The sequence below is a fragment of the Balearica regulorum genome, chromosome 2 (assembly GCF_011004875.1).
Source record: "Balearica regulorum gibbericeps isolate bBalReg1 chromosome 2, bBalReg1.pri, whole genome shotgun sequence".
NCBI classification, from domain to species: domain Eukaryota; kingdom Metazoa; phylum Chordata; class Aves; order Gruiformes; family Gruidae; genus Balearica; species Balearica regulorum.
In genome coordinates, this window is record NC_046185.1 from 164078721 (window position 1) to 164102880 (window position 24160).

The 24160-nt window shown below is 40.9% G+C and overlaps 1 protein-coding gene across 10 annotated transcripts in view; it reads left to right on the top strand.

Annotated features, from left to right (window-relative positions):
- Positions 1-3396: 3396 nt before the first annotated feature.
- ADCYAP1R1 (ADCYAP receptor type I) overlaps positions 3397-24160 on the top strand; it is a 146394-nt gene continuing 125630 nt past the window's right edge. For 9 of the 10 annotated variants that reach the window (XM_075746801.1, XM_075746804.1, XM_075746806.1 and 6 more), the window contains exon 1: positions 3449-4056. The gene's annotated coding sequence lies outside the window, so the exon portion shown is untranslated. Of the gene's footprint in view, positions 4057-24160 lie in introns of all 10 variants that reach the window. The other variant, XM_075746811.1, reaches the window with a different exon arrangement.

Sequence of the window (24160 nt, forward strand, 5' to 3'; positions counted from 1 at the left end):
AGGAGATATTTCCTTTACTCTGGGTCTCTTTTTGATCCCCAGCACAGTTTATCATCACATCAGAGGATCTCCAGGTCAGTAGGGTCTGGCAGGTGGAGTCTCAGTGTGGGTGGGAGGCTGTGGCACTATCTGGGGTAGTTTTTGTCCTGGCAGAGAAGAACAAGCCATGTGGGTGAGTCTCAATATTTCAGGCTTCTCAAACCTGACAGTGAAAGAGGGATTCATCTCATTAAACCTACTACTTTGTGGGTGTTGACAAGTTGGGCTAGTGTTCCCAGTATGTCTAAGTCAGTGGAGAGAAACAGGCACATTTAGGACACAGTTCCTCCAACCTAGTTTCAATATCTCCTTGGGCTGAGATGGATCATGTCTTATATTCCAGTGACTGCACTGATAAGATCTAACCTTAATATGAAGGGAGAGATGGTTGGCCAGCTCAGATCTAGCTGTTTGGTGAACTAAGTAGCACCTGAGGTGTCAAAATAAAAGACGAGGACAAGGACCTTCCAACAAAATACCTTTAACCCAGTCTCAGCAAGCTCTCTTGCAGCCAGCTTGCCAGTGTCTTGCCCCTGTGTAGGATGACAGATGGATGGCTGTCTAGGTCATTTAGCAGTAACTCACACCTTTCTCTCAGGAAGCCTTCTCCTGCCCCTGTCAGTCTCTCATGCTAGCCAAGATAATGGCTATTATGTTTTACACACACTTAAATAATGAAGATCTATGTAATAGGCTGCTCATGAGGATAACAATAAAGCATCGTTTGCCTGAAAATGGCTTAATTGTTTTTTTCCTAAAGAAATTGTCTTCTTTGGAGAACAAAGTTCTTAGATAGACTCTCCTGACTACTTCAATAGGAAACCTGATACGAATATCAGCTGATATCATCTAAGGCAGTCCAACTGCTGCTGGATATGGGCCACCAGATGATTCTCTTGGCCCATTGCCCTTCTCCTGAGAAAGACAGGGAGCAGATGTTGGAGCAGCACATAATAATTGAACAGATGAGAGCCTTCTTCCATGCTTAGCAACCCAAGACAAGATTTCATAGTGGGGCTTCTGTTTTTTGAGGAAGGACTGCCATAAATTCTGGAAGTTTTCAGGGGACACAGCTGGGGTTTGTTTTGTTTTGTTGTGGGTTTGGTTTTTGTTTTGGTTTTGGTTTTTTTGTTTGTTTGGTTTTTTTTTTTTTTTTTTTTGGAAGGGGGAAGATGTTCTTTAAGTCTGCAGAGTGAACATAGATCCTTTTTCATGGGAAGAACAAATATTTTGCTGTGGACAATTCTTTGTCCTGAATCTTACCCTTTAGGATGCAGAAAAATAAGGCTTGCTGACATACATCTGACTGACAAATAAGTGTCTACATCTGATTTAGTCTTAGCTCCCTTTATACTTTATGAAAATCTCATCAGGTGTTTTATACTATGTAGACTTATAAAGTAGGTGCAATGAATGACATCCTAACAGTGCCTCTCTCACGTTAATGTCTATATAGATTGCACAGGCTGATTAGCTCAGCTGTACAACTTAAACATCTACATCTTTTGTTTGTTTTCTTTTTTTTTTCCCCTTGTATTTAGTGAGGTTACTAAAAGCTGTGAGATGTGGCTAGAGAAGATGGCATTAACTGGAGGAAAACGTGCAAAAGAAAGCTTTGAAAAGTCTAGTTGATTCTTTGGACTGCTCCATGGTGCTGGAATAAAACCAGAGCTGAATGCATTCACAGTGTGTCTGTGGATGCTTTTTTAAGAGAAAGCGTCTGCGCAGCCATGGGGCTGTTACTGCGCAAAGGGACTGGGAGCAGGGCTGTCTGCTCTGGTGCTTCTGTTGTGGAGCCATGTCCCCTCAAACTCCTGCACCTGGACTGAGCACCACAAGGACAAGAATCATAGAATCATAGAATCACAGAATGGTTTGGGTTGGAAGGAACCTCAAAGATCATCTAGTTCCAACATCCCTGCCGCGGGCAGGGACACCCTCCACTAGACCACGTTGCCCAAAGCCTCATCCAACCTGGTCTTAAACACTTCCAGGGATGGGAACATACAAGTAAGTGAGTGAGTCAGGGATTTTCGCACTGGACAGGTAGTGGATTGAGTTGCTTTTATGACCAAATTGTCTTTTTTCTCCTTTGTTTAATCTGGGAGCAGGGTAAAGGCAAGGAGGATTTGAAATGAAATTACATGCTGAGACAAATGGAAGATGGGAGAAAATTAAGGGGAAATGGTAAAAGATAAGCAGAGGAAAGGGTTTCCACAATGAGAAGGGCAACAGTATCAGTATCCCAGGTGTTGTGAAATTTCAGGTTAATTAGAAGAACTTAATCAGCAGGCAGCTGCTCTTATAACACAGGTCTAAGAGAATTTGAGTAAGGACGTGGGCATTCAGCATTTTAAGTTCTTGACATGGATCTGTGCAGCCTGAGGTCAGCATGGTTGGCAGCAGCAAAAGTAGCGTGGTACCAAGTGCCTTCGTGGCGGAGGGCTCCTCTATGCCTGCTATAGATGTTCAGACTCCTTTAGCAATCATTTTCTAGGTTTGGAGAGCTTTCCTTTGAGTTCTGCTCTCTGCAGAAGGGAGCAGTGACTGGATGCTTTTGTGCACTTACCTTGCAGGGGACATGTGCCATCATGTTCTATTCCAGATACAAGTCAAATGGACTTCTCTTCCCTTCTCACCAACCATCTCAGCCCTCTGTACAGCTCCACTCCACTGGTTTTCCAGCAACAGGTACCACTCCTGCACTGCTGTTGCAGGGATCCTGTTGCTATGTAGCTCTGAGGCAATGCAGGACAGTGCAGATGCTGCTGTTCCTGTGCAGTCACTTCCCTTCCCGGGTGGGTGTGTGTGTGTCTGCTGTGGGAGAGGAGGACATCCTTTCCACAAGCTCAGAGAGCTCAGCCTGGACACGGGCCACCTGCCCATCTGCAAATACCATCTGCAAAATGCTGCTTCTAGGTGAAATTCCTGCTCCACACCCCCTCAATTCCCCTCCCTGTCAACTCCAGCTACTTTATCGCTTTTCTTTGCGATCAACTCTTCCGCAGCTCAGGGAGAAATTGCTTCTCTTCACTCTCTCTTCCACCCCCCTGCCTCCCAGCAGCGATGCCATCCTCCCTGCCGTCACCGTGTTTTGCTGACCCTGTCACATTAATTACAAAAGAAGTAAAATCTCCGGGACAGCAGAAACGGTGCTTAAGCGACAGGGAGAAGAAGGATTTGGGGGAGGCAGGAGGAGGAAAGAAAAAGGAGAAAAAAAAAATATGTTTGATTTAAGAAACTTAATTTGAATAAACCCCTCCTCCCGCTGGTCCTCATTGGTTTCCTTCTCTTCCTCCATATTAATGAGACGAGCCAAGGAAAAGCCATTGGTTCCGTATCGCCTTTCCTTTCCTCAGGCACTTGGGGGAGGAGGTGTTTGCATTTCTCCGCAGGACCAGCTCGCTTTGCAGAGCATTGTCTGGGTATGGGAATCACACACACAGAGAAATACAGGGGCGAGCACACCACAGCCTTGACTCGCAGGCAGAGCATCTGATCCAGCCTGAACACGCTTCTCCTCCCCCACCCCACCCCCCACTTCCCGAGCACCAATAATCCCCCCTGAAAAAAAAAAAAAAAAAAAAAAAAACAGGGGGAAAAAAAAAAAAAGAAAAAAAAAGTTTGTAAATCTCCTGCCTCCCTTCTTGGTTTTTTGGGGGTTGGTTTTGCTTTTTTTATTTATTTATTTAGCGATGGCAAATTCCTTCACGGCCAGGACCTGGCCCATCCCCTGAGCAAAGGCAGCCTGGACATGACCGGCAGGCGAGGGAGGAGGAATTTGGATTCCCTTCGGAGGCGCCGACCCCTCCTCCGCCCGGTACGAACGAGGCGGGGGGGGGAAACCTGGCTCCGGCCGCTCACTTCCACCGCGGGCAGCCGGAGCTGGAGAGGTTCTGCCGGGGAACCGGTCAGTGTCCCCCCCCGCTGCTGGCTCCGACCCCACCGGCACCCGCCCCGCCCCGGCACGCCGGGGATGCAGCATCTCCAGCACCGGGACGGATCCCTGCTGCAATGGTAAGTCTTTTCCTCCGGTCTCTTTCCCCACCTCCAGCCGGGGTGGCATCGCTCCGGCTCCCCGGCCGGGCTGGGGACGGAGGGCAGCGGCAGCCGGGCTCTGCCCCGCTCGGCCCGACCCCGGCGATGCCAAAGCGCCGCGATTGCAGCCGGCGAGGGAAAAGGAACCGCCGGCTTGTCTTAGAGTGACATTGATTTACCGGCTCTTCCCGCATCTTCCCTGGGTCCTGGGAATACTTCTTTTGGGGGGAATTGCATGCAGGCTTTCTGCCTTCAGCCGCTACCGCAGGCTCTTGAGGATGCGTCCGCGAGATAATTTGATTCTTTTCGACCAAATAAATCTCCCTTTGCAAGTGATGACAGGTTAACGTGCTCGGTATGGGAATCACGTCTGTTTTTAACACAATATGGCTGGTAAATAAAACCTGATTGCTAACAGACCCAGTGCTGCTGTTGGCATTTTCGAGCTCAAGGCTCTCTTTGCAGTTCTGCATCTTCACCTGCCGCAGAAACTCTGATTCACCCTTCAAGCAGCGCACCAGGACTTCTCTATTTTTACTGCGGGGCAGTAGTAAAAAATTGCTGTTAATGTGCCTTTGACCTCTGCTTGTATGCCTCTGTGCACTTCTTATCAGTATTTGAACAGCTGGTTCTAATAATACCATCTTTATGCAAAGCACATCTTAAGTTAGAGGGATAGCATACAGGACAGACTCTTTACCGCTATGCTGTGAATTTAACATGTGAACTGTTCAGGTATGTATTGGAATCCGAAGAGTTTACAGCCAGGGAGAGAAAGATAATGCAGCATGCTGTTCAGGACTGGAAAATGCATGAAAAAAGGAGAGATAGAGTTGTTTAGTGACATACCGGTGTTTATGGCCAGACGATCATCCCACTTACATAGAAGCAGGTCTGGAAGAAGTCCCTGGAACTCAGTGGCTTTCCTCTGCATCTAATCTGCTGGTAAACAGAATCTGGCCTTTAGCTTGAATAATATATTGGAGTAGCACTGGAGGTAATTATAATAATAATAATAAAAAAAAAATAACCAAAGTGAATAAGGCAGCAAAGTGACCTGATTCTTTCCCAGGGTATTATGGATTACCATCCGTCTTGTGTATGTTAATTACAGTGCAAGTGTTGGACCGATATGGCAATATACTACGTAACTGAAGTAGCATTTTGGATATGTTTGGGGTTTTTTTTTTTTTTTTTTGTTTTGTTTTGTTTTGTTTTGTTTTTTTAATCTGTTGGAATCAACAAACAACAAATAGATTTTCATTTGATGTTATTTGGGTACACAGCCATCTCACTTCTCTATTCAGCCTATGCAACACTGGTCAGATACAGTGGGGAAACGTTTCCATGGCTAGCACATGCTAATTGAAGGGAATATATGATTACTTAAGGTTATTGTCAATGATAGCATGAAGGCAAACTCCTTAAAGTGGTGTCGGTATAGCTACGGAGAAAGAATGTATTATACAAGCGTCTGTACTTGGCTAATGCAAAACACACTGGAGCTGTCTTGAAAGAAGTTGTCCTATAGCATGGGTAAGGCATCACTGCTCCAATTTGATGAATAATTAAGGAATGCTCTTCAGTGCAATAATGGGAGTTGGATTAAAGTTGATGTCTCTGCTTGTGTCTCGGTTAAAGTTCTGGGTTATGGTCTTCTACCTTTTTTTACCCCTGTTTCTATGTGGTGAGAGCAATGCTTACTGCTTTGCTGTTCATTCAGGACAGCTACAATTGATCTGTTATTGTACTGGCAATCTATCATCTCGGACATTGCGGAGTGGAAGGTTTCTGTTGGTTTTTTTTTCTCCAATCGAAGGCATGTGTTCAGTGACTGGAAGGATAACCATTGGCACTGAACAGACTCCAAGGTCATGGGCAGCTTTATGTGTGATAAACACACATATTTATCTTTAAACAGGGAGCTAGCTTTGTGTTTGCTCCTTGGCTTTAGCCTTCTGTCATTCGTTGGGGTCCCTGCAAAAAACCAGGAGGGCTCCTTCCTCCCTGTAGATTTAAGATGTCTGCTGTTTGCATGGTGGTGCCACGGCCGCGTGTAGCTCTCTAGATCTGCTGTTGTCTGTGTATATGTGAAACTCATGAACTCGAAGGCAGAAGCTTTGTTGTGGGATGCTACCAGGGAGAGAAAACCAGAGATTTCTGAGATTGTGGGCTGCACTGTTGATCACGGTCAGACCTTTGTTCATCGCATCTCTCTTCATTTGGCTGGCTGAGCCGGCATCCTGGAGATATTTTTTCTGAGGTTGAGTTCCATATGTGCCTACGCCTTTGATAAGTTAAGACCCATGTCCCCAAGCTGATTCATTTCAGTGTAGCAGATTTTGTTTTCCTTTCCTTCCTTCTGAGCACACTTAGTACAAACAGTCTAATTCCTAAATTAGCTCAGATTATCTTTTAATGAAACCAGAGTATTTGAGTTAAGAAGCACTGAGAAAAAGTAAACTCAGGATAGGATCATGCTGTAACTCATATCTGGTGGAAAGACCTACAGAAATATCAGGTTAGTCCTGATTTAACAGAGGAGTTATTTATTTGCCACGGTTCTCAGGAGAGGTAAACTCATATCAGGATATAGAAGTCAGTGGCTATACTGAATTTTATTTCACTCCACTATTTGGCTCACAGAGTGCAGCCTCAACCTTTAAGTCAGCAAAAAGTATTTTTGTGTTGGCTCATGTTCCTTTGTTTCCATTCCCTGTTCTTCTTTCACATCCAGCCATCCCATATCACCTGTGAAGACAGCAGGGGCAGGATTCGGTACACACTGCAGTCAACAGGATTTTGGAGTGAGTCTCCCACACCAGTGCAGAAGTGGAACAACTCCACTGAAAGGGATATAAATGCACCAGTGAGGAACCCTCTCTTTTTTCCTATCCCCAACTTTAAAGTCACCTTTGCTGCTAAGGTATTGTCAGGGATAGCTGTAACACCGCTCTGTTTCAGAGTACTCCTGCTACCTGGTATGTACAGCATCCCTTGATGAGATACTTTTCCAGTTCTCTCAGTGCTGAACTTGTTCTGTTCTTAAGAAATGCTTTGCATACAGAAAGGTATTTGGTAGTTTTCCACAGCGCTAACAAGTGCTAGAATTCGTGTGTCTGTGGTGGCTGTTGGAAACGCTCTTTGGATTGTAATTGAGTGGGCACAAATATATGGGAAGAAAGGCAGACTTTTTTTGCAGTATGCTTCACAGCAGAATGTCCAGTCCTCCATCTCATTGCTTTGCTTGTGTTTTATTCTCTGACCACCTTTTGCTCTCTCAATTTATTGATCTGCCTTCTTAGGCTTGAACTTCTATCTCCACAAGACAAGCTAGGAGCTCAAGTAAAACTAGTCAGATTGTTCAAGTCTTGTTTCTGTAATTCACTGCGGTTCATTGATTGTATCCCCATGCAAGCTGACGGGCTGATCTGTAGAGTAGCCGGACTAATAACTTTAGGGTAGAACTTCTTAAGAGGTGTTAAATCATTTCATTGCCTGAAGAAAAAGTAGAAGCATCATCATACAGAGCATTTCAGGCTAACACGGCTGTTGTGCTGAGGGATATTCCCTTGGAAAAATTCCTGCAGAAATATAAGACGCAGTTGCAGGGACTCTTGTTTGCTGCTCTGATTCTGTGCTACTGTTGAAACCAAATTCTTCTGAGATAATTGTCCCATGAAATGAGTTGATTTGCATCTGACATTAGAGTTTATCTGCCCTGGAGACATCCGTCAGTCTCATTCCTGCTCATTCAGGTATCACATGTTACTCTTGGATGGCTTAAGGTAGGACTATGTTCTGAAACTGCTCTATCTATTTACTTGACAGATTCCTTAAAAAAAAAAAAAAAGAAGGTTTTAAAAGGTGTGAAAATCTCTGTTTAATACCACTATTTAAGAAAACTCAACCCCCCCTAACAAGTTAACCCAATAATTCCAGTGTTTGTTGGCGTACCTCATAATTCACTCCAACAATGACAGAAAAGAGGATAAGTATAAGGCCTAATTCTTTTTCTTCTTAATAATAGTTATGGCAATAGCAATACTAATATTTTATTTTTTTTCATAACATGTTGGGAATATTGAAGTCTACGAGCTCTTTATTGAACATACATCATTAAACTTCTGCCACATACGTTTGCAGGTTCGTCCACCCAACGTTGAGGCGTTTCACAAAAAAGCCTCAATCACAGTGGCTTTTGCACTCCGTTAGAGATGACTGGCTCATGGTTGCTCAGAAGCTGCAAACGGAAGGATAATTATAGTCCGTTATCTATGATTTGTTGGGTCTGCTAAATGGAATTGAGGTTTAGAGCAGGAAAAGCCCTTTTAATCTGCATGGGGGTTAATAGCCTAGATTTTTTTATTATTATTATTATTATTTTTATTCCTTAGTTCCTCAGAATGAAGCAAGTTTTGCTACTTTCTTTTCCTGCAAAGGACAATATATTGTCCTTTCTGATTGGGTGGCAATTCTTAAGGAAAAATGCCGTATTGAAGGGAAACGTGACAGAATAAAGTTCTTCTTTTGCAGGGAGTAGATGTATAATTACGTCCACCTCTGAGGAGTGGAGGGGGTATAAATTGCCTTATTCTTAAGATGAAAACTTAGCTCCAAAGGATTCCCTGGCAAAGCTATGATTTGTTTCATGTGGAGGAAGGTTTTCTCACTCGGGAGAAGTGTTTGGCAGCCTGGGTGATGTTCGTCTACTCTCACTTAAGCATCTGAAAACTAGATGGTCACATCCAAGCTAATCACCCCAGTTCACTGGAAGTGGGGAGGATGGTTCGTCTCATCCTGAAGTGCATCAGATGAATCAGTCTATGGAGGTTCTTGCAGCAGCTGGCTCAGAGATACACATCCAAAATCAGTGAGACAAATCCTTCAACAGTATCTCACAGATATCCTCGTGAATTGTAATTCCTCTTTTGCTCCCATCTTCGCTCAGGGGGAAGACTGGTAATTGTTTGCTAGCTCATAGAAATAGCAAATCATGATAGATATTTTCTGAAAATCATAAGCCTGCTGTGGTGTCCCCCGCATCTTCCTCACCCACATCTTCCCTTTATTCAACCAATGGCAGACTCAGCCTGTCCCTTGCAGGGAGAATTCATGCCACATGTCCCAAGCAACATCCTACATCCTATTTGTTTGTTGTTGTTGTTGCTAATTATTCATTGATTATTTTAAATCTCAGAGGCTTCCTCAGTATATCGACACTTTCTGTCCCCAGAGTACGTCCAATTACTGAGAGGGATTTGCCAACTGAAGCTTTGAGAACAGGTGGAGATACATCAACACAGGGACACATCTAGGACAGCTACATGGTTTTCTGCAGGCAGATGCAAGCTCTTGCTCTGCTTGTTCTCTGAGCCAGCCAGAAGCTGTGCAAAGCTCCAAGCCTCATCTAGTACACCTTACTTGTGAGTAGCTACACTGAAAGTTTCAAGAAGATGGAGATGAATGCTGACCAGACCTCATTAGCTTAGGGTTGGCACCTTGTGAAATACATTTTGACCAGCTTAGAACACTTGACGTGCTTAGAATTAGGTGACCTAAAAGCCAGCTTTATGCCATAAATCAATAGCTCAATGTTTTCTTATTACAATGCCTCCACTCTCTGTCCTAAGCTAACAAAATCCCCCAGTCAGTTGATAAATGGATTTAATTAACACCTTCCTCCTTAACTTTGGCTTTTAAAAATATTTACTGAAATCTAAATAATGAAAAAAGCCAAATACATGAACCTCTCAGAACACATTGATATGTAGACTAGAATTAAAGTTGTAGTAGTAAGAGATGCACATCTCCACAGCGGAAAGAAATTATATTTATTTGGAAAGAGAGTTTAAAATAGCTAAGATATCCTTAACTATTAATTCCTTTCCTGGAATGGTAAGACATTATTAAGTAATAACATTTCTGTTTCTGCTCTTACTGTCACATTTCTGAAGTAGGTTTATGGAAGTTTTTTTTATTTCTAGCAAAAATATAAAATGGCACATTCATGGTCATAGGTAAAAAGCATTTCCTTTTTAAAAGCAATTTTTGTGATAATGGCATTTATATATGCATCTAAATTCTTAAACTGATGTAACTAGTACCAAATGCCAAATATGAGCTTGGGTTTAGTACATATCTAAGATGTTGGACACACAACAGAACTTTCTCAGAGTTGGCCTAGAAAAAAATTATATAAAGAAGCTAGCACAAGTGCATTATATAAAGGCCCAAGTTAAAGTTAGTAAAGTTACTCATTTCCTGTGTTTTAGAGAGCTGGATCTTTGGATTCCTTCCAGGAGTTTTGTGCTCTAACTTAAGATGCAGGGAAGATGAGAGAGCATCAGAAATACCACAGATGCTTAAGCTCTTCATGACTAAGGCTGTGAATGTGTCACAGCTGTCACTGGAGCCTTCGATCCCACAATCCACACTCATTCATTCAAGTTGCATGAAGTTTGACAGCTTGGATGGTGTTTTTGTGCTAGTGAATGGGTTAGTTAGCTGAGATGATTATGTACAGTGGGTGAACAGCTGGAACAAACTTCATTAGAGAATAGTACTTGGTGAGTGCAGAGAGAGCAGCATGAACAGCCATTATTAGGCATGCTGAAGTTTCTTCTCTTTAGCATTCAAGTCTCTGGACACTGGTCAATATTCTCTAGCTTTTTGTTCTCTGACTTGCTCTTTGCACCACAGCTGGATGTAGTAATGATGGTCATGGAAAAGAGCCTTCAGAGACTGCCACAGTCTGAATGTTGTTCAGCAGAGGAGAAGAAATGAATGTCACAGTCTTTTTGGTTCCCCCAGCAAGTGTATCCCTGACAGATTTTCACCTCTGGCATTCAACTCATTCCCTTTCCTGTCTATGGAAGAGTTGCAGGTCTCTTTTGCTAAGATTGTTTCTATCATTCTGACCAGAAATGGAATTCAGCTCACAGATTAAGACACTTAAATATAGGTGCATATTTTGAAGTGTCTACCTGTATCTAAGTACATAAGCTCCTGTCACGGTCAAAGGAGGTTTAGGACATGGTTCAGTCACCTAAACACAAATGTTAGTGCCATCTGAGATCCCCTGGGGTATCTAACATCCATTAGGGATCTATTGGAATGATGCTTACCTATACCAGATCTTTCGCCCTCTGTATGAGGACAGGTAAAATACCCTGGGGTACTGGTGACACCAAACATCAGCATTCAGGCTACTGATTCTGGCCCCAGTCCAATGCCCAGTCAATGTAGATATGTACAGGTATCTACTATAGAGTGAGCTCTGTAACTCTAGCCTGAAAAGTCTTCAATGAATGCCACTGAGATGGTTTAATCTGCAGTCTGAATCCTGTCTTGGGTTTCTGGTCCCTCCTGATGGTTTAGAATGAGACTGATCAAATCTTGGCCTCAGTGGTCTTACCACACACACAAAAAATTCAGTTGATTTTCCTATACGCAGGGCTTGGAAATACCCTTTGGTATTGCTGTCTTGGGATATGACAGTTAAGATACTGGGCCACAAAGGAATTACTACTTTGCAGGTGTATCTACTGAGCTACAAATCATTCCTGGAATTATTTTCCCTGAAACAGCCTTGAGACTGCATTTGCCTTTCTCCAGATTAACTACCTCAGGCAGCTCCTGGTCATCCTGTGATTGAATAATCTAAAAAGTGTTTTTCTCCTTATATAATTTATGTCTGAAGTACCCCCAGACTGTGCTTCATCTTTTAATGTGTTGCCTTGTACAGCTCATTAGTCCGCGCTGGCTCTCTCCTGTTGCTTTAGCCATTCTCCCTTCATCTGTGCATTACCACTGTCCTAATCCCAAGCAGAGGAAAGCACATGCAGATGTGCTGGGAGCATACCTATGATCTCGCTTTATTTTCCTTATGACAGTCTGACTGAATATCCTTACTTTATCCTGACACTTCTGGGTGTCCAAGACACAGCTCTTTTGTTGTCCAGCTTTCTCTCCCCTGTTACTTCTAGGTTCTTTGAGCGTCTGTGATTCACCAGCTTCAGTACAGAGTTCTGAAAAGAATATGCAGGCATGTCTGACTGCATGTCCAAGCTAATCCATATCATTCTCTTTAGCAGCATGTTCAAACTTGCATTTTATAAATCAGCTTTGAGAGCTTTAACCCAAAATGTTACAGCTTGTGATTCATGGGCTGGTTCCAGCCTGTAAAGTTTTTCTACGCTTTCTGCTGTGTCCTTCCCATTTCCAAAATGCATAACCCCAGTGTGCTAGTACATCTGTGTGTCTCTGAAAAATGGCCAGCTTCAGTGCCTCAGTATTTACATTTAGTATGCAACAGGTAAAAGATCAGACCAGAGATCATAACCTGTGCTACTGAGAACAATGTATATTTGTATCAGGAATGACAAAGATGAAGGTGGCAGACTTGGAGATGGCTGAACTGATCTTGCTGTTTCCCATCTCTGCAACTCCCCTTAACATACAATTATCTCCATCTTTCCTCAAAATGCCTCTTAAGACTTAACTTCCTTGGCTGGCGGAGCAACTTAGATCAGAATGTTTTCCTGTCATCATCCTGCCTTCACTTTCAGCACTTCTAAACATTATGTTAACCTTTGTGGCAATTTTTTCTCCTCTAAGATCAAGACGACTAATAAATATAACTGATGTAAGGGAACATGAAGAAAGAAAAAAAATCTAACGTGCTCTAAACCGAAGTGGTAGTAGTGATGTCATCGGAAGCTGACCTTAGCCTTCAACAAAGAGCTAATCTCTAAAAAGATAGAAACTCCTCCATACTCAGTGAAATGAACCATACTGATTTGCCAGCCCATTTAATAATCAAATGAGCAAAAGAGTAAAGAAATGCACATTCCTCCAAGTACTTTCTGCTCCCCTATGAGCCATAGTTGTTCAGTACCCTTTTTGTTATGTGCCCTCTTTGTTCAATTGGGATTGAGGCTCTTCTTATTAATACCATGACTTCAGCCAACATTAAGATGAGATCCATGGCTGGCAGCTCTATATTTCCATGCCTGGCTTTACAAAATGTTCTGTATGATTCTACACCTTATTCTTTATCATTTATATCAGTAGGCTGCTGTCTTTAGTAAACCATAAGTAACAATACAAAACAGGCGCAGTACAGTGTGGCTTACAGATTGCTCCACCTGTTGTTTTGAGTTTTCCCCTCTTAGTTTCCTATGAGCAGTTTTGAAAGAGCTCCTACACAATGTTTTGCAATGAGCTAAGGGAAGGAACCACTGTTATTAATGTCAGCGATGTTGAAATGTTTGTCAAATATATTCTTCCTGCTTGTTGCAACTTGGCCCTACTACAATACCATTGAATCAATGAGAGATGACCCTGATTTCGTAAGATGTTTCTCAGCAAATATTCTACCAATGTTCTTTGAATTCTTTTAAAATAAATCTTTTAAATTAATCAGTCTGTACATTGAAACTTGTTTCTTAGTTTGGTGATTTCTTGTTGCTCCAATAGCAATGAAGCTCCATTGCAAAAGCACACGCCCTGCACTTGAGACACCTGAAGGGCTTACCGTTTAAATAGATTTCTACAAAATATCTATATCTGGAATACATCTAACAAGCATAAGAATATAGGGTTCAATTCATTGTTTCCTGAAGCAGTAATTCAAAATAAATCAGATTACTTGTGCTCCAAAATGGCTTTTTTTCCCCACTGTCCATTAAGGGAGTCTGGGATGACATGGTTATCTATAAACATCCAAAAAGCATATGTCTGAAGTTACTGGACAGAAATACACTTTGATTTGCATAAAGTTATTTAGAAAATTTGAAGAAAAGGTAACAGTTACGTCCAATTTCTCTGAGGTTTCATATACTGGTGCTCTGAAAACACTCTTTTAACACTCTTCGTGGATTTACAAAACAAAGGCTTTCCATGTTAAGGATGGGACACTAGGTTTATTAGATTTAAAAATATATCAAAATATTTCCTTCATAGATTTATAGAATTTAAAAGTGAGTACTTACACTTCTTGTCCCAAAGGATTTCTTAAAAGAATCATTGTCATTATCGTAGATTGGTAGTTAACAAGGAATCATCTGTGGAAAACTCACAACCTCAGAGCTCCTGTGTGCTCAGAGAAGCACAGACTCCTCGTCAAACATTTATCAATTGCTTAGGTTTTGCAATGTGCCTTTTTATTTTTATGATATGCAATGACAGAAATTTCTGTTGTCTTCGAGATGAATTAAATCTCCCTCGATGTGGAAGAAACTGCTTTCAGTAAGATCTGTTCAGCAATGGTGCATTTGCTTGACTCAGCACTGGCACGAATGCCAATTAGGCTGGAAATGGTTGGGAAAACAGATAATCACTTACATTTGCTGTAATGGGAGGAAACCAGGAAGAATCTGCAGTAACCTGGGAGAATCTGATTTCCAAATGAGTTGCTCTCTATGCAACATTTGATAAATAAGACATTTAACAAATAAAGGCCAACACCACAATTACAAACAATGCTGAGGGAAAATCATGGTCCAGAGACTGTTCTCATAGGCAGTTTGGATGAGGCTATTTTAATTTGTGGTTTTAGCAGAGTGGATAAAATAGTTTTGGGTAGCAGTTTAGCAGAGTGGAGAAAAGTGATGACATGTTACTTGATCTCAAGGCTAAGGAAGGGTCCCAGACCAGTTGTATTTAGCAATGTAGTTGTAGCATTAAAGTCCATTTTTTTTCCTTGCCCTGGCTATGAAACCACCATTGGTGGTTGTTGGCTACTCAGTTCACTTCCTTGACCTCCTTCTTATTCACAAATACCTAGCTGCCAAAATACTTCTGATACAAAGTTGGGTGATGAATTTAACATAAAAGCAAAGGCTCCTGGCTAGCTGGACAGATAGATTTTTGCCTTGGCAGAGGATTGCTCAGTGGTTATTGAATTGTTGCCATTGACAGATGGATTCACTGTGGTCCAGCTGTTTACTTGGACAAACTTTGCTTTTAGACCTTTTAAGCATTTTTGGTCTAGAGGCCACACAAAGGAGAGTTACAGAGAGACAGATTATGCTTTTACACAAGGGGAAGGGAAATAGAAGACTAGAGACTGCGAGGATCTAGGGACACACCAGAAGTAAACTTTTCTATGGGGAGATGTTCTGGCTCTTGAATAAACATAACAGTACATAAACCTTCATTGACACTGCCAAGGAAGTAAGATCTGACATGGACACCTGTCAAAGGTAACAAGAAAGTACTTTCAAAGCTCAAATGCTCTGAAATGATTTTATATTAGTGAAGTCTTTCCATGTATTCTATTTGGCCCATTGTCTGTTAGTCTTGGCTGATTCCCTGGTAATTAAAACAAATAATTCTGTTCCTCAGTTCCTGCCTGTTATAAACTATGCCTCTTTTCAATGCATTTAGCCACTGTTTGCTTCTTAGTCTGCAGCAGAAATGGTGACGGGATATCTGCGGGCATGCTCCTCTTTGATTGTATTTCAGCAGAATATCTTGTTTATCAAGTTCTTTGGGATACAAGGGACTCTGCCACTGTGGAATACATTGGCTGTGCCAATGCTGAGAAATTAAAGCCCACTAGAGAACATCCTGGATCTCTGGAATTTGGTCACTAAACTGTTATTAAATTATTATTAAATTAAATTTAATTTATTTGCATGGCATGTTGAGTGGGTTTCAGACAGGTCATCTGAGATTCTTCTTTACAATGCCTGGGCACGGTTCAGAGATTATCAAATTTCATACATCATTCCCAATAGGCAGTTTGCAGATGGCCACTCTATTTGAAGGCTGAAGATGTTAAATAACCTATATGTACACTGTTGGCCTCAAGGCAAAAAACAAAACGACAACAACAAAAAAACCCATACATCTAAATTATTGGGGCTAGGAGGGACGGGGAGGTGAAGTATGTCTGAAAACAGCAACACAAATGAACAGATAGAAAAAATTCTGGTTTATGCCTCCCACATTCCCTAGCTCCTGTGCTATTCTAGGTCTCTTGGCAGTACTGTTGGACTGCAGAGGGGATTATCTTAAGACAAAATCCCTTGGCTTAGTCATGACTCTATGTTTTGATATCTCATGTTGTGGCAAGTCTGGACTATGGCTTTTCTGGAGCATCAGAGTTCAATCTCCACGTGAAGTAAGGACTCTGCTGAGACAGAGCCGGAGAGTCTCCAGAGAGTTGGGAAGTGTGTTGGAAGAGAGAGTTGGCTGCACATCAAAGAGTCTGTATACTCAACTTGCAGATTCCTAGGAAGTCGTTTCCTTAGTGACAATAACAACAAGAACAATTTTAGAGTATTTTCTTCAGGTCTGTTTTTAGTGTTTTAGATATGTTCAGAAGTCAAAGAATACAAATGGCATTTTCCTGCAGAAAGGGGTCTTTATTTGGTTGATTTTCTTTCTCTTTTGTAGCTCACACAGACACGTAGGAATTCTTGTTTATAATAGTATAATAGGCATCTGTCTGTCTTAATACTGTTGGCATTTTTAAATCCATAGACACCGTCGGAGCTGAAGGAACAGATCTTGCAGGATTCTTAGTGTGTGTTGTAAATGATAGCAAATGGGGAGGTTGTCTCTGCAATGTGAGTGCTGTGGGCCATGTAGGGTAGACACATCTTAAAGCCTACCCAACTCCGTTGGGAAGGTACTCATCAATTCTCAAAACTAGGCTTGTAACAGGAAAAAGTAGGTAAGTGAAATAAAAAAAAAAAAAAAACAGAAAATTGCGTTTAAGAAATAGTCTTGACATAAGCCAGCAACCCCCATATTTGCCAATTTACATAGGAGATTTTTAAAACAAATTATGGAACCTGATTTGGAGGAAAAAATAAATTAGCTGCAGAATGGGACTTCTCTAGCAATGATGAGAATTATTTTTTGGTTTAGTGTTTGCTGAAGAAACCCTGTAGGAGGAACACCCGCTCTGCCTCCTGGCAATTAAAGACCCTGAGCACAATCAGAGGGGTTATCTTTTATTTCCAAGAAAACAATGCTGACTGAAACTGGCACAGAAATGTGCAGTTTAGAAGCTGGGAGATCTTTTAGAGGTCACAAAGTGCTAGTGAAACAGAGTTATAACAAAGAAAAGAAGTGAAAGGACTTATGAGCTATGACAGAAGGAAGTCCTTAGAAGTGTAACCCTAAAGATGGTAGTAAAAAGCAAACTCCATTATCATGTCTGAATTAGGAGTGCAGTCAGTATAGACTTTCTCTTTAACCAAAGAAGAGAGCTAGGCATCTGCAAAGAATGAGTGAAGTCAAAAAATGATTCATGCAATGGAGGTGTCTGGCTCTTTTTATTACCAGTAGAAAGAGTTTAAAATATCTCTGCTTACAATTTAAATGCTAATCATTAACTGGGGAGAACTTGAGCCCTGGTGACCAGGAGCAGTACAGTCAGTTCACTAGCAACACATGATACTTTCTTTGTTCAGGACATCACGTAATTATAAATAAAATTCAATGTCATGAGGAACTTTATTTTTCCTTCCGTCATCAAGGCAGTGGGACTTAAAGCATTGTGCATGTATGCATTTCCAAATGTGTTTTTAATTTTAATTTCTGTTCAATTCTGACACTCTAAATCATGATTAAATAATGAATTATTATAAAGTAAATCAGAATGCATCATATGGCATGGTCTAACACAGCAAACTGGATTTACAATAGTAGTTAAAATATACGTCCCCTTAAAGCCTTTCTTAAATACCTTCCCCAGTTATCAAACAGAATTTCCAAACTGTGTGTCCCAAATAAGTTATCATCAATCTTTCTTTTGGGAAAAAAGCTAAAAATGTAAATGACAAAGGGAAGTAGTACTTATGATTAAAATATAGATCTCCTGTTTGCTATTTTAACACTAATTTGAGCCATTAATTTAAATGGAAAGCCCTGATAACTAAGTAGCAAGGTTAATAAAACTCAAAGTCCCACTTTGGACTATTTGTGTTGATATCTACATTTCTCACCAGTGGTTTGGAGCAAAATTTCAAGCTCTCTAGTGAACTGTTCCTTGTTGTTATGCAACTACATTCTTTCAGTAACCTACCAGTGTTAAGTGGTTCCAGCCTGGACTTGAATCTTTATCCTTTCATCAAAAAGCTGATCAGGATTGACTCAGCTCTGAAACTCATGGATGATGGAATCTGAGATCACAAACTGTGCACTGCATGTGTATTTTACGTTAAACCATTCAGTAGTATCTAAGAAAATGGAAGTGATTTTTCTTAGCTTCAGCTTTCTGGGCTCTTTCATGGGTGAATGTATTAGAGCAGAATACCAAATTAGGAATTAAAAGATTTACTAGGTTAAATCAGAGAAATCCCACATGGGATGCAAAATGATATGTTGGTTATGTATTGAGGAAAGAAGAAGTAAGGGAGATGAAAAAAAGAACCACAATAAGTGTTTAATGAATTAAACTGACAATGCACCACTTAATGTGCATGATAAGAATGCATTGATTGAATGGCGAATGAAATAACAGGAGAATTTGCTGCATGTTTTCTTACTGAAAAATGTTTCTCATTACAGAATTACAATATATGCATTACTAAGGCCCATTTTCACCTGCTCTGTCAAGAGTCATAGAATCATAAAATCATAGAATCTTAAGGCTGGAAAAGACGTCTACATCAGCAAGTCCAACCGTCAACCCAACACCACTATGGCTACTAGACCATGTCCCGAAGTGCCACATCTACCTGTTTTTTGAACACCTCCAGGGATGGTGACTCCACCACCTCTCGGGGCAGCCTGTTCCAATACCTGACCACTCTATCGGTGAAGAAATTTTTCCTAATATCCAATCTAAATCTCCCCTGACACAACCTGAGGCCATTTCCTCTTGTCCTTTTGCTAGTTATTTGGGAGAAAAGACCAACACCCACCTGGCTACAACCTCCTTTCAGGTAGCTGTAGAGAGTGATCAGGTCTCCCCTCAGCCTTCTTTTCTCCAGGTTAAACAACTCCAGTTCCCTCAGCCGCTTTTCATGAGACTTGTGTGCCAGTCCCTTTACCAGCTTTGTTGCCCTTCTCTGGACGTGCTCCAGCACCTCAATGTCCTTCTTGTACTGAGGGACTCAAAACTAAACACAGTGGTGGAATTAATCTACCCAATTGTTAGTTAAAATTATAAGCATCAAGAGTGAGGAACAGTACATGCAAGAAAATGGGAAAAAAAACCCCAACCAACCAACCAAACAAATAAAACCCAGAGCTGTGTCATAGGAAGATCTGGAGTTTATGAGTTCTGTAGTCTGAAGTCTATGCAACTGCTGTGAAGTCCTGTAGCTGTCTTAAGACACCACCATCTCCAGCCAACTCCACCATCTTGTCACCACCTCTTGAATCTGCCAGCTAAGCTGCTGGTGAGAGTGCTCCCTAACCTGATTGTATCACATCAACCTTCGTTAGCAAAGCCTCATTATTTAAAATAACCCAATTTATGTGGAGTAAATTGGGTTAGGCAACGCTCGTACGATCAGCTCAGCGGGCAGATCGGAGGCAGTGCAGCACGGATTAGCATCTCTAAACTGACTGGGACTAATGTTCTTTTCAGCATGGCTACAGCTGGAGAGAGAGATGTCCACAGCCTAATGCAGGTGTCAGGAGCTGACAGTTGGAAACACTCCTATGGGATTTACATGCCACGGTGGGCATCTCATTTCCACAGAGGGCTGGCAGAAGGAAAGAATTCGCGTTTTCATGGAGTAATCTCAACTACCATTCAGCTAATGCAAACAAGTCCTATTAATTTGCTGGGAAAGAGTTAAAAAGGAAAATATTATGAAGGATAATAAAGAGAATTTTGTGTTATTCCCTATATTAGTGATCAGAGGAGATACAGCTGGTATTCAGAGTGAAATTAATCCTGTGTATATCTGTAATACTGGAGCAATCTAGATATGAAGTACTGAATACCCTCATTTCTCTCTCAAGTCACTCAGAGCAGAAGTTGCTATTTATGGCTTCAGAAATGTGGTCCTTTTATTTGCTTTATGGCTTCATTGATATGCAAAATAGGAGTGGTAATCTTAGCACAAATACGCACTATATCTTGAACAACAGTGTATACTTCTTTCTAGGTAAAATAATCCTAAAAGACTAAGATTGCCTTCAGGATGTCTTTATGTGTGTGAGCACGCTGGGGTGTTTGGCTTGCTTTGGAAAACAGATTAAAAAGGAAGAGGGGAAAAAAAACACATTAATTTCGGTTTTAGAGACATGCTGATCTGTTTTAGAAGATAAGGAGGATGCTGGCCTTTTGCATTGAGCTGGATGGCTGACACCGAATAACGTATTACTGTAATTAGAGTTTATTCAACTACATATTTATGACCTGTAAGTCCTAATGTTCTGGTTTGGTTTGGGTTTTTTTGGCAGAGCTGTTTTAATGTAATCTTGCATTTTTTAATATTTTTTTTTTAATTATGTTTATTTTCATTACTGGCTTGAAGATAACACAGAATATAACCACTCCTTTGCAAAACATAAACCAGAATTATTTCTGTAGAACCTGTGATTATTGCCCATCAAGGAAGATTTTGTGATCAACTAGAACCAAACAATACTGGATGAAATTAAACAATCCAAAGGATATCCAAATACATGTCACAAAATTTTGGTTTCATGTAAGTGGGAGACATGCACACACCCAAAATGTGCAAAATATTATTGGAAAAATTATTTTCTGCCTCACACAGCGTTTTCGTTTCATGGCTGTTTCTGAATAAGGCAGTCCTCAATAAAATACCCAATTCTTTGGACATGTCTAATGGCAGCCAAGCTGTACCCTGGAGAGTCCTCTAGTTCATTGCACAGTGACTATGTACCATCCTATCCCGACTCCATCACAAAATTTATTCTGCTTGTCCAAAACAGCCTCACACTGTGCTGACTTCAAGTTATCAGACATTTCGTTTATTTGCTGAGAGGATCATTCTCTTCTTTCCCTTATGTATCCCTACCCTGGTCTCCCCAGTGAGTTACACATTCAGAACAACATACAAACTCATCCCATGCTTCATTTACTCCAGCTGGTAACAAACTCTAGGGACAAAAGTTAACTCTGGGATGTGATGAAAGAACCAGCATAAAATGTGAACTCACCTTTTCTACTGCATGTGAAGGATTTTATTTATTTATTTATTTATTTATAGTCTTTTTTTTTTTTTTTTTTGCCTGGTGCTTCAAATAAACTACTGGTCTTTGCTGCAGAATGCACTCCCAGGGAACAGAAGCAAAATACCCTGAGCTGCCAGTTTACCAGATTGGGCTGAGCCAGAAAATAAATGTAAATGTAAAAACTGAGAGTTATTCTGTGCTACCACTACCTAGTTCCTAAGATTACTTTCAAACAAGGATGTCTCAGAGGTTATCAGGATATTAGCCAATGCACAGATGAACCATTAAACTGTGGCCTATGTTCTGCTAGCTGGCTCTCATACAACACTGGTGGTGTCTCCTTTGCTTTGTTGTCCTGGTCCACCTTTAATTCTCTGCCTTATTGGGGATGGGAAAACCCATGAAGGCTGCTTGTAGCTCTCTGCCATCTGCAGGCATGAGGGTCATTAATAATGCAGCCCGCAGAAATGAGGGCTTTGGGACATCTTTATTCCTCATCTTAATAAATTGCATCCTTCGGAGGCTGCTGAAGTGGATCTCCCAGTGCTGGAGATCAATAGAGCTTTCTCTTTCTTAGGTTGCTTTCCTTTTTAAAACATTTTTGTCAAACGCTGACTAGGATGGGCAGATATTGTATTTCTGTGAGAAACCAACCTGTGAAGCTGTGCCTGCCTACAGCAACATTATTGTAGTTATTGTAAGAGATTAGAAGAAATCCTTTCCACAGAGCATACAAGGAAATAGGGGAATAGGGGAATAGTGGAGAACTGCTGTATCATACTAGGGTGAAATTGTGAAATCTTTGGCCAAAATCCTTTGACCTATTGAGTTTCCAAAGGGTCAAAGTTTCATCCCCAAAGTGCTTGAAAGGCACATGATGATGATCAACATGGTAGAACCATACCAGAACTTTAAGGCCACAGATTTTAGTTAATTTGGTTTTTGAGCAACTAACCTAAATAATCTTTGCTTTGTATGACTGCTCTGCCTGCTTCTCAAGACACCATTTCTTTGATGCCATTTCTGCTGAGCTTAAATTACATATTAAACTCCAGGTGGCTGCAAATTAAGACCTGAACAGAATTTAGTCTTGATCTAATGTGAGGAAAATAAAGGGAAGAGGTTGGAGCAACAAGAAAATCTTCTGTTACTGGACACTTCACATTATTTGAGATTAATTCACTTCCCAATATAAGATGCTACTAATCAGCTGAGTGTAGCTTTGGCAAACTTTTACTGTTTGGGCTGAATTTTTTTATGCTGTGTGTCTGTCTCAAATCTCTCTCTTCCTTTCCCTTGCTGCCTCCCTCCTTCCTGATAGAAAATATAGAGAAATAGGGCACAATTCATCTGATGCTTTGACATATATAATGTAGGATCATCTAACTTGTGCTCTGAAATCTACTGACTGTGCTTGCTATGTCTCAGTGACTATACAAGAAATCTGTGGAACTTAGCCCAGTTTTAGAGGTATACATTTTAATGAGATGACTCTCACCCAAGGCCCTGAAAGACCACCCATGGGGAAGAAGCATTTTCAGTGTGTCTTTGAAACATGACTCAACCTATTTAAAACTGAGCAGTGGGCATTTTGGAGACGAGGGGGATTTCAGCCTGATTGAATTTACATCCTTATACCCCAGGTTTTACGGTTATGCATGAGAATAAAATGTCAAAGCTATTCAATGAAAAGGAATAACATTTTGGTTGTCTTCTGGACCACACGGAATATTCCAGTTCCACATAATTTCTAAAGGAAAATGTGATTCATACCAAGTTCAGTTGCATCTGATTTGATGATCATCCTGTCAATTTGTAAACTTCATCATCACATGTGTTAACATTCATAACCAGTGTTTTCAACTATTACCTCAACAGCTACATTCAATATAGCAAGATAACAAACTTTTTTATAGATCCCATTGACTCCTGTTCACGCAACTTCTGTATATAAGAACTCTGCTCTAGTAAATTAGAATTCCACAGGGGTAAAAACAATGCTATAATAGATACAATTGACCTCTTCTAGTTGTGATTTGGTGGGTTTTTTTGGTTTTTTGACACCTCTTGAATTAATAAAAGAGCATATATCTTGGCCAAGAAATTTTGCATGTATGCTTCGTTTATGTGTGTATATATGTTTATACTACTGTTTTGATCCTACATTTTTCACACCTTCCCAGATATTCAACTAGGACCATATTCTGCCACTTTATAGGGTCATAGGGCCAGTTTATCTTCTAGAATTGTCACATGGAAATCCACAAACAGATCATGAAGATGAACATAGAAATCATCGGGTTTAATCACACGTTGAAAAGGTGATTACATGGAAATGGATCACTTCCATTCATTCATATTTACTTTTTTTTCTAGAAGTAGTAGCGCTGCTTTGTTCACAATAGTAGTGAAGCAGTGGCATGCAAATCAAGCTGAATATTTACATTGTCTAGAATTTAGTTTTTAAAAAGTAATCCCCATACGAATCTTCAGTGCTGCAAGTCATAGATATTCACACCTTTTTAAGGCACTGGGCACCCTGAAACGTGACCTCAGGTAAGACATCGTAAGTGCTCTGAACCATGGCTTGGGAAATCAGTTTTCTAGGATGGAATACTTTTGTAATGCTACCCAAGATATTAGGACTTCCAGCTTTTTCAAAAGGCAAACTATCTAGAGACAAGCTAAGGCAAAGAGATGAAAGGGTTGGGATTACCTGCAACGTTCTCATCATTGTGTCATCTGATGTCTCCTTGTTTCATGAGACAGTGCAAAGGACATTGTAACTGCTGAAATACAGAAAAAAAAAAAAAGAAGAAGAATCCCACACCATTTTCTCTAGATTCAGTTTCATTTCCTGCTATGCCAGACTGGACTGCCCTCTGCGTGAGTAGGAGCTTTTCTGTCAAGGCCTGAATGCCTCCTCTCTGTCCATGTGTCTAAGCTACCAGCACCTTCATCA